Here is a 10,475-nt window from a genome sequence, read left to right on the forward strand (position 1 = left end):
CCAAAACTTGGTTTGATAGACCATAGAACCACACATTCTATTTCCACTTGTAATTTTAAAAATAGGCGGTCGGCAAAGCGAGGTTTTCCCCTACGTCCGCTCAGATCATCTTATGAATATGTATGATTCCAGCAGCTCTGCAGTAAACGAATGGACACAGCTGCGCGTGTAATCTGATATGGAAGGGTACGATCGGCAATATATATTTAGCTGTCCTAAACAGTCTGAGAACAATGACATCGGACTTGAGAGCAAACGGCGAGCAAACCAAATGACGTACCCGAGCTGCATAGTATTCTGCAGTTGTGCAAGACGCCAAAGGCGAACTGTACGTAAATGCCCTTGTAGTCGATATCACGCGCACGCAGATATAGTGCTTTGAGTAACCATCGTCAATACATTACATACACGTAACAGGGCACTGGCGGAGGCAAAGGTATACATCACAGAACTATACACACAGTGTAGAGTGTGTAGAGTTCCGTACTTAACATTGTGTGTGTGCGTGCGCGTCCGCCGGAAGATGTCAGAGATTTCGCTGCATCCATCATCTTTAGTATCCCACTGTCTCTGCAAGCTAAAAGATGAACGGTCGAGAAAGCAGGAGTCCAGCGCAGGTTCGGTGAATATTAAAACGCTCGGCTCTTTCGTCACGCACAAAAATGCATTATGCATCTATCTAATTAATTTTTCTTTTTCGTCCTCGACGTCGACACGGAGGCGGAGCGGGGACGAAACCCGCGCCATTCGATGCAGGATACTCTCCTGCGGCCGACGCCACCGGTCGCAGCTGCCCGGAGGCAACGGCTCGGGAGGAGATAGAAAAACCAGCAACGCCGGAATAAAACAGGAAATACATAAGGCCGCGACAACAACAACAACTTCGAGTATTATAATAGTAGATTAATCCAAAAAAGTCATTTTCACCAAAATTGCAGATACAAGGTCCTGTCACCCCAGCGACGAATTGATCCTACAATAATAACAGCACCTGTGAGTAACGGAAATCAATAGTCTGATCGAATGCACAGTACTGTATCTCTTTATGATACAGAGCAACAACAACAACAACAAATGCACAGTAATAAAAATTTTGATTATACTGTATACATGGTATGTTTTGCCGAGTTGATTATTTTTAGGAATTTCACGCATTGACCAATATTCACAAAACTAACAACTCAAAAATTAATGGCTCCTGTTTACACATAAATGCATGCTCTATGGGCTCCAACTTTGGAAATCACTCATTCTTTTTCTGACAAGGGATAACACATCTTGCTCACTCTGTCACCATAGTTTTCAGTCATGAATCCAACAGCTAACAAAATTGTCTTACTAGTCCCAATTCGGGAAATATTACATTTGTGATCACAAGGTGAATGCAGTACATGTACATGCCCATGAATACACACATAATACTAACAAGGCTTTGGAATGAAATAATAATGTAGGACAGTGCCCTCACCTGTTACAACCTCCAAGCTGCCATAGCTCAGGGGGATAAGACCACAAACCTTAAATCAGGAGGTCCCTGGTTCAAGTCCCCTGGTAGCAGTGGCTGTGCCTCTAGGCAAATCATCTCATCTTCATTGCTTGGCTCTTCCCAGGTGATTTAAAACTATCTACATCTTTGCACCTGTTCATCAGCATTTAATTGCTTTCTCAGTGTTCATGCAAACTATGTCCTCACTCAAAAAACATACCAGGTACGGTACACTTCTGCGGTGCTATAGAGGTACGATAATGTCATGACATCTGGCTCGACAGCAATATTCAGACTGGTCTTTCAGAACAAATACTGTGAGAATCACTCTCTGTTGCCTGTATGAAAGGCCAATACATACGTACGGAAGATTCAAGGTAGTTGGCTATCCCAAGACACGAAACCTGCCCAGCACAATGACACCTCAAAACATACAGTGAGATCACACTTTAAACATGTCTCTCCTTGCAACTGATAAAGCCAGGAGCTGTGGATGGCTCTTAATCATTACAACTCCATAGTAGTCATTATACATAGAAAAACTGCAAAGATGATATGAACATATCTTGCATCTACTTCAAACACTGGAAGTTAGTCTACAACCAAACATTTTAGGAATTACACTGTATTACTGTTTCATGCTGTAAATACTGATTAATTTATATATTTGAAAATACAGCTCATTTTGAAATGGTTGTAACTAAACAGTGATTTTATGCAAATTACCCAAATTACCTTCTTCTGCATACCTCGGAATAAATTTTTTAATTCTACGTTCAAAACAACACTTTCTGCATTTTTTTCTAGAGTAAGATGAATTTCACATAAACTTAAAATTTTGTACAAACATCTGATGAGGAATATGCCTTTTCAAAGTGGTGTCCTGTCTTGTAAAAAAGGCTACAATTAATATGCACTGGAAATGCTGTGGCATTTTCATCTATTCAAGTCCCAATTAAACGGTAAACTGTCAGTCCAAAATACGACAAATTTAGTCCTGCTACAGCAGTGTCGATCAACAAGTACAGATTTCATTGCACTGAAGTAGGATTCCCACTTTATGAGGTTCCTTTTAATAAGGTGATCACTGTACCATCAAAACCTTTATTGGCTCAATCAACACAATCAGCTGATTTCAGATGGACACAGATTTATTGATACTTTTGCACTCGCCAAACAGACATCCTAGACGGCCATTTAATCCACCTGGGGGGTGTTTCACAAAGCTGATCGTAAAGTTACAAACAACTTACAAACGGCTGGCGATCAGTTCTTGTGCTGAATTATTGTAATTCTCATAAGTATAGCACATCAGAACTGATCACCAGTCGTTCATAACTCGTTCATAACTTTACGAACAGCTTTATGAAGTAGAGCTCTAAACAGAACATATTTCAAGGCACAGAATCGGGTTTGCACGCAATACTTCACACTACTTGCCACTACTGGATACTACCATTTTTAGTAAAACTTTGGCAAGCCTCTGGCCGAGCATTTTGGTAACTTGAGGACATTTGTTACAAAAGTGTGCATGAGCCCTGACAATCTCCATCAATGAGTCCATTGTCACCCATGACACGGTAAGGATACCTTGGTAAAGTATCCCAATCCTAGCCCACCTGCCATATGGGGGGGGGGGGGGGGTGGAGACTACGTTAGAAACTTAGAAGAGGAGATAGTGTTGCCCCTGAGTACACCCCTTCATTTTGTTAAAATCAAAAACAAATAAACAAACAAAGAATTACATGGCTATATCATTTCTAAACAATTAAAAGGATGGAAACACAAACTCTATTTTGAGCACTATGATCTCTTTTTTCTAATAAATCCCCCCCCCCCCCCCCCCCCCCCGTTTCCCCCAATTTATGTATATCTGAATGTTCATGTCTTCATAGTCATAACGACTGTGACTGTCCATATGGTAGCAATTTGTTGGGGGACTCAATCCTACATGACCTTGAACATGACTGAAAACTGTAACACAATAAACTTTTAGACATAGGACCAAAGAAAACATGCCATCTTAGCAACTCAATCCCTTGCTGTACTTTGTTCTCTTATTGGCACCCATACTTGAGTCCTCTCTCTGTCTATTGGCACTTAAGTGTATGTCTGGAAACTAATTGTCAATGAATAGAGATTACCTAATCCCCCTAATCCCTATTGTGTCACCATGGCCTCCCTTCCTGTTGGACTGAAACACAATGCTACACATGAGTGAGCTTGCTAAATTTGCACCTTTACACCTCATGTTTGAATGATCTGCTGGAATGCAGACAAAGAAAGGTTGGCAAGTTTTGAAGCTACCTGCGTGGACACATAAAGGGTTATGCAAGGTTTGCTGCAGCATGCAACATGCAGTATGACAGTGGTAAGCCTCTTCGTTTTCTTGTAGCAATTTGATCTATTTTTCTTTCCTTTTTCTGTTCTTCCTCGTTGCCCTCTCAGTCGGAATCTGGTGGAGCATCCACAAAGCTTGAAATCATGAACACAGCTTCCTCCGATGTCATCTTCTTGGTCTGATATTGGAGACGATGGTGAAAAACAACAGCAACAACAACAAAATTAAGATTTGTCAATAAAATTCTGTCACTTGGGCAGAAGGGGTCCGGATCTTACAAACTACGGAAAGGCATTTCTCAACCTTTGAAAAAAAAAAAAAAAAATGTTCAGAGTAGCCATAAACACAACAGCTACATTTTGAATGTTTCATACTTATATTTCAGCAATTTGTTGCCCATACTGTACATGAGGCTGACTTTTTGACATAATCTTACAATCCTAACGGTCATTTTTATATTAAAGGTCCACAATTCTATACAGAGTATTCATGTACTACACTAAATCATTGTGGTCTAAAACAGTGGTCTGAAACACTGCCGTCTGACTACGTCAAAAGACCATTCATTGCTTCTCCTTATTGTTTACATTCATTCATGTATTTGACATCAAGCACTGCAAAGCATGGGGGGGGGGGCTCTCCCTCTCGATGTATGCCATATTTCAATGGCAACATACAGTTTTGTAATTCAATTGAGTTCTCAATTATCAATTTCTTACACGATAAAAAAATGAAAAAATTCAATTGGAATTGATGCATTCCATATAACAACAACTACAATATAATTATTCTTCACATATGACAACACCCAGAACTATTATGAACTATTAAGCTGAAATTGCCAAGATCAAGTCAACATATAACTTTGGTGTAAGTTCCAAAACACAGATTACTTTGACCTTTTGCTTGGTTGTAAATCAGGTTAATTGCTGTTGAAAGAAATGTTTTCAAAAAAAAAGTCTTTCAGGACATAAATCATGCCGCGACCTGGGGGGCATTTTATGAAGCATTTTGTCCGACAACTTTGTCGGACAAATAGATGCACAGATTTCAGTAGCTTTTAACAGCTTGTCAGACAAAATATCTGACAAAATGCTTCATGAAATGCCCCCCTGATCTCCAAAATTGTTATAAGAGCAAGATATTTTCAAACCTGAGTTTCGGGATCCGCATGCTTCCTCTTCCTCGTCCCTGGAATGAGTTCTTCCTCAGAGAGACCACTGATGAGAACAGAGTCGCTTCCCTCCTTCTCTTTACCACTAATTTTGTCTCCTTCGTCATCTTCCATGACATCCCTTGTCTTTTCCTCCTCCTCGTCCTCCTCCCCTTCATCTTCCTGCTCCTGCTCCTCTTCCTCCTCCTCCTTCCCCTTGTCTTTTTCTGTCATCTCTTCCACCAGCTCTTCACTCTCCTCTGCAGTCTGTGGCACCTCAGGATCTTTGCTCTTCCCCTCCACTGCCGTTTTCTCGCTGGAGCTACCTGCGGATGTAGATGCGGACCGTCCAAAGGAGTTCCCTGGTGGGCTCCTTGAACTCTGGGGAGAAGAAGGAATGGCTGGATCAGGGAGCTTGGGAGGCGTGTCTGCCGCTGATGCCAGTGTACTGGAGAGGGAAAATGCTGCTGCTGGAGTTTGGGGCGTGGCTGCCTCCAGGGATGACCCCAAAGTGAGGAGGGATGGACTAGCAGATGGGCGTGGCACTGCCGGGGTCCTCGGGTGGATGATGGCATTGCAGATTAACGCAGCTTCTGTACACGTGCTTGACACCTACATGACCATATTTATAAATAAATACACAAACAGTTATCAGGATAAACTCCCTCTTTCCATCAAAACTCTTATTTTTGCCAACTCAGGAAAGCCACTTGGTAAAACAAAGCGGCTGACGTGTTTAGAAGCAGCCACTAAGTGTTTAATGAAAAAGTCATACAGCTCGTTGAATTGACATTAAAATACGGCAGCTGATTTCTCATTCATAAATGTGTGGCTCTTTTTAATGATCATAGTGATCATTTGTATACATGAATTGTGATATTAAACTTGGATTTGTTTTCTTTCTTTTTTGAAATTTTCCCACCTAGCCGTCTTGGAAAGACCATCTGAAAAAAAACAAGGAAGATAATTACGAACACTAAATGATCTTAATTACATTGTACTATACTAATCTGATATTCAAATATCTGTCTTAGTATTTGAAATGGCCCATTTACGAAAATTCTTTCCTTGTCCTTTTTCAAAACTTGGTACTCCATATTTGTCACTGCAGGAGCCACAGGGTAGCTAATGAGATGAAACGTTCTTCACACAAGAGTTCTTACCGTCTGTATTCTAATACAGGGAAACCCCAATATAACGAGGTTGCCAGGGCCCCGTTGCTAGAAACTTTGCGTTTAAACGCAACTTGCAACTGATTGCCACTGGCCAATCAAAATCATTGTTGCATGCATGTCTTCTTAATAGGGCAGACCCTGAGCCAATCAGAATGGTTGTTTCAAAATGAGCAATTATTTGCAATTGATTGCAACTTTCTTGCAACGGGGCCCAGGACTGCAAATTTTACCTTATTATAACCAGTACCTGTTTGTTTTGTATTGTAAAAACATACTAAAAGTTTTGTAAACACACTAAAAAGGCACCAGCTAAAACAGAAGTGGAAAACTGAGACCCCCGAATTTACCTCATCAAAAGCGGTACCTCGTTGAAAGTGAGCTTGTTATAACTGAGTTTCCCTGTAATAATTCAGGTGTGCTTGGTGTTTTATTCAGGACATTTGGTAATTACTATTCACAGTGTCCAATATCACTGGCAAGATTAATCTTACTTTGAGGCTGGCATCAGTCTTGCCCTTCCGGAAGATGCCAATGGCCAATTTTGTCACTGACGAGGCCTGGGGGTGAGGCACGAGCACCTCGGCCAAGAGGACACTGTACAGGCAACGTCGGCAGTCTGGGTCAGAGTACGGGGCCGAGAGTTCTTCTGATGAGCTGCTCTGTATTCTAACCAGCTGGGCAGTGACAAATTTGCTCATGTCCTGGAGAGTGAAATGCCAAAGGGTGATACTGTTTGTACATAAACTTAAACTTTCTGACTTTCAAGTAATTGATAGTCCACTGGTCTTGAATATATGGAGTGTAACATTATGAAGCAACCATGATCGGATATGCCCCTAGACTGCATGTAATACTGTGGGTGTACCTTTTTGGATACAAATTAGGCATTTTTGTTATTGGCCTGCTGAAATTGAGTTGTCACAGTGTTATTTCTAGCATTTCTTTCGCACATGTGTCCATTTCACAACAGAGATCAGCAGAGATCAACAGTTTCTGCAGGCATAAGGAAACTATGTTTTACCTTTAAGCCCCTTTTACACTTTCACGGATTGCTTCATGGATAACCACGGATCGTCATCCGTGGTGTTCCGGCATGCAAAATATCAATTTTCCTCTCAATGCCGGTGTGAATACGATCCCAACTGGGTGTCTACACGGACAAGTACGGAGGCTACACGGACAGGCAAGGAATGAACGTGGACCAAAGCGGAAACGATACGGAGCTAACACGGATATCAAGGAAGAGCACAGATGCAACTGGGTCCCTTTGCGGTCTTTACACGGAATTCTCTAAAATGTTGACGGATGACATTTACTTTTGCTTTTGATACTTTATCATTCTCGGGCAACATGCCTCCAGAGCTAATAACAAGCACACCGTGAGAAAATCTACAGCAGCCTACATACGCCTGGACTTGTAGACATCAGGCAAATCTCTTCTTGCAAACTCTGATTTTGCGGGAACATCATGACATAAACAAAGCAAAACAAAAACAAAAACAAAACAAGTCAAAACACACACACACACACACACACACACACACACACACACACACACAACCATCAAGGAAATGTGTGTGGGTCATTGAAGCTTCTCAGGCTACAATTATTCGAAGAGTATGAGGGGTTGCTGACTGTACTTATGGGGGAAGATGTGAGCAAATTTCGTGGACTTTATGAGCCTGTATTGGCAAAACACACGAATTTCTCATCCCAGATGGAGCCGATGCTAATACGCAAGTCACGATGTCTTCACGGATTGTCCCGGAATGAGTACGGAGGCAACACGGAATAGCCGGTGCCTACAAGGAAGGAATTCGGAGGCAACACAGAGTAGACGGTGCCAACAAGGAAGAGTTCGTATTGACTTTCATCCGTGATGTCCGGGATGAAAAATTAAGCAAGCTTAATTTTTCCCGCGGACATGCCGGGTGGTCAAGGATAATGCCGGATGACTTCACGGGTCAACACAGTCATGCCGGAAACAGTACGGATGATCCCGGATTGACGATCCGTGGTCATCCGTGATGCGATCCGTGAAAGTGTAAAAGGGGCTTTAGTAACATTAACATTTATGTGTGCAATCCAAAGGGAGAGCTGTGTGGGGATGACAACATCACCTCTGGCAATTTGTGTCTTATCAGCAAAGCAAGAGAAGCTTTCAATATTCCGTAACTTTCTTTATGTCTGATTCTCACGGTACTTCCATCGTCACGTTTGTTTGATTTTTTGAATGTATTTGTTTGATTTTTTGATTGTTTGAACTAGGCGCAGAATGGGACTTTTAACTCTTCATGTGCCATGGTGCTGATTCTCTCTGTACCACCGTATTCCAAGACTGCAATGCTCAATCTCCATAGGAAAACATTCTGTTCTTCAAAGATAAGTAACTTCTGATAGAAGTGCTTATGCTAAAATGCAGTACAGTAAAATTGTGGAGAAAAATGCCAGCTTTGCTGTGATGTAAATATGTGTGCGGAATGGAATCTTGCGTAACGCTTTCAATGTACGGTGGCATAGGCCTACTGCAATTTATCAATCAGTTTGTGCACAGTTGTGCATTTGAGCAAAACATGTAAAGTTGGCAAGAAGTCAAATGAGTACAGCGTGTAGAGGTGGCACAAAAAAGAGTTAAATTTGGCATGCCGATTGGGTTGAGAAGGCTGTAAACCAGCTTTAGACTCACCTCGTAGGAGTTGCTCTTCAGTTTCATTCCACCGGTCAATACTAAGTGCCGCAGAGCTACAAATAAATAGAGACACAGACAGAGAGAGGACATCATTTTGTCACTAAATATGGCTTCTTCCTGGCATAGATTCCTCAAATATACAATCATGAGTACTGCACAAGACTACTGCAATTACAAAACATTCATTGACAAACATTTCACAGAAGGGTTGCTACTTTCTCGAGATCAAATGCACACTGTCTATGAAAACTTCCAAATAGCTCTATCACCTAGGATTCTTCATTTCCTAAGACTATAATCACTATAATAGGTCTTTCACATATCTGCACTTTTTGTTCTAATTTAAGAAGGTGTAGGGAATCTGATACACTAACAGAAGTAAAAACAATAACAAAAGTGATACAAACTTTCCCCTGTGTAAAAATGAATAAAAATGCATATCCACTAGTCACTCTTTTCACACGTACAGAGAACTGACTATTGATATTGCTCAATGTACATGGTTGAAAAATGGATTCAAACACTAAAATGAATCTAGCCTCAGTTTACATTTGGCACACATCCAGTAACTTCTGCTGATATGTCACAATACTGTAGGCCTACACGCCAAATATTTCATGAGGTTTTTATTTTTGCGAAATTCAGGGGTTTGGTGTTATTCATGAATTTAAAAACACAAAAAATATTAACTCCCATCCCAACATTGTGACATGCACGCATACATTCTCCATTTAGGCCTGTACTTGACAATCGTAAATTCAACTACTCACGAAATTGTCATGAAGTCCCGATTTGCGAAAAATTAGTCTCGCTAAATATATGGCGTGTACAGTAAACAAAGTATTACAGAGAAATTTCTTTTCACACATTTGCATTTCCTTCACTTCTCCTCTACATTCAATTCTGCCATACCTTTCAAAGCAGCGACACAAAGCCTTTGAGAAGCATAGACCATCGTTTCTCTCAAGGGGGGATCTTCTTTGCTCTCTCCCGTTTGACCTTTCACCTTTAGCTTCCCTCCTTTCTTGTCACTTTTCATCTGTACCGATGCAGCTAGCTGGAAGGAGAGTTAGCAACACACTTATCAGATTCTTGCAAATAGCATAGTGTGATTTGTTTTTTTTTTCACCTCCAGTTTATTGGAATACATTATCCAATCATGTTGACTTTACTGCTATCAGATACCAATTATATTCTAGACACTATTCAAATGCTTACTTCTCGCTGTCATACTGTACCTTGTGTTAGGGGTGCTTCCCTCCACCCCCCACCCCCCCCCCCAAAAAAAAAAAATGAGCTGTGCGCTTTATTTGTCACATACAGTACATGTACATATCAGAGTTCTACAAAAGGTACAACAGTCAAATTGTAACCCGCTACAACAAAAGGATCTGAAGTCGGGGAAGGTCAATTTTTTGAAAATGACATGCCATTATTCACTTACTCTTCCACTTTAATTTCATATATTGACACGACTCATAAAATGACTCGGTTGCAGAGATACAAATGATTTTGTGAGAGCATGTCGAGTGGTCAAGAAATCAGCGTTTTTCAAGAAAACTGCCTGAAAGTTGGAAAATCATGGCCCAGAAAAATGCTAATTTTTTGCCTTTCCTTTGATCATATAGCTT

The 10,475-nt window shown here is 41.0% G+C and overlaps 1 long non-coding RNA gene across 1 annotated transcript; it reads right to left on the bottom strand.

Moving 5' to 3' along the window:
- Positions 1-6,756: 6,756 nt before the first annotated feature.
- On the bottom strand, positions 6,757-9,882 carry LOC139723851 (uncharacterized). The gene is made up of 3 exons (XR_011710386.1): positions 9,757-9,882; positions 8,842-8,897; positions 6,757-6,856 (listed from the first exon to the last, which is right to left on the bottom strand). It is a non-coding gene; the product is annotated as an uncharacterized lncRNA (long non-coding RNA).
- Positions 9,883-10,475: the final 593 nt, after the last annotated feature.

This window comes from Diadema antillarum, unplaced genomic scaffold, assembly GCF_040938485.1.
Source record: "Diadema antillarum isolate AM-2024a unplaced genomic scaffold, OU_Dant_1.0 scf00000201, whole genome shotgun sequence".
NCBI lineage: Eukaryota > Metazoa > Echinodermata > Echinoidea > Diadematoida > Diadematidae > Diadema > Diadema antillarum.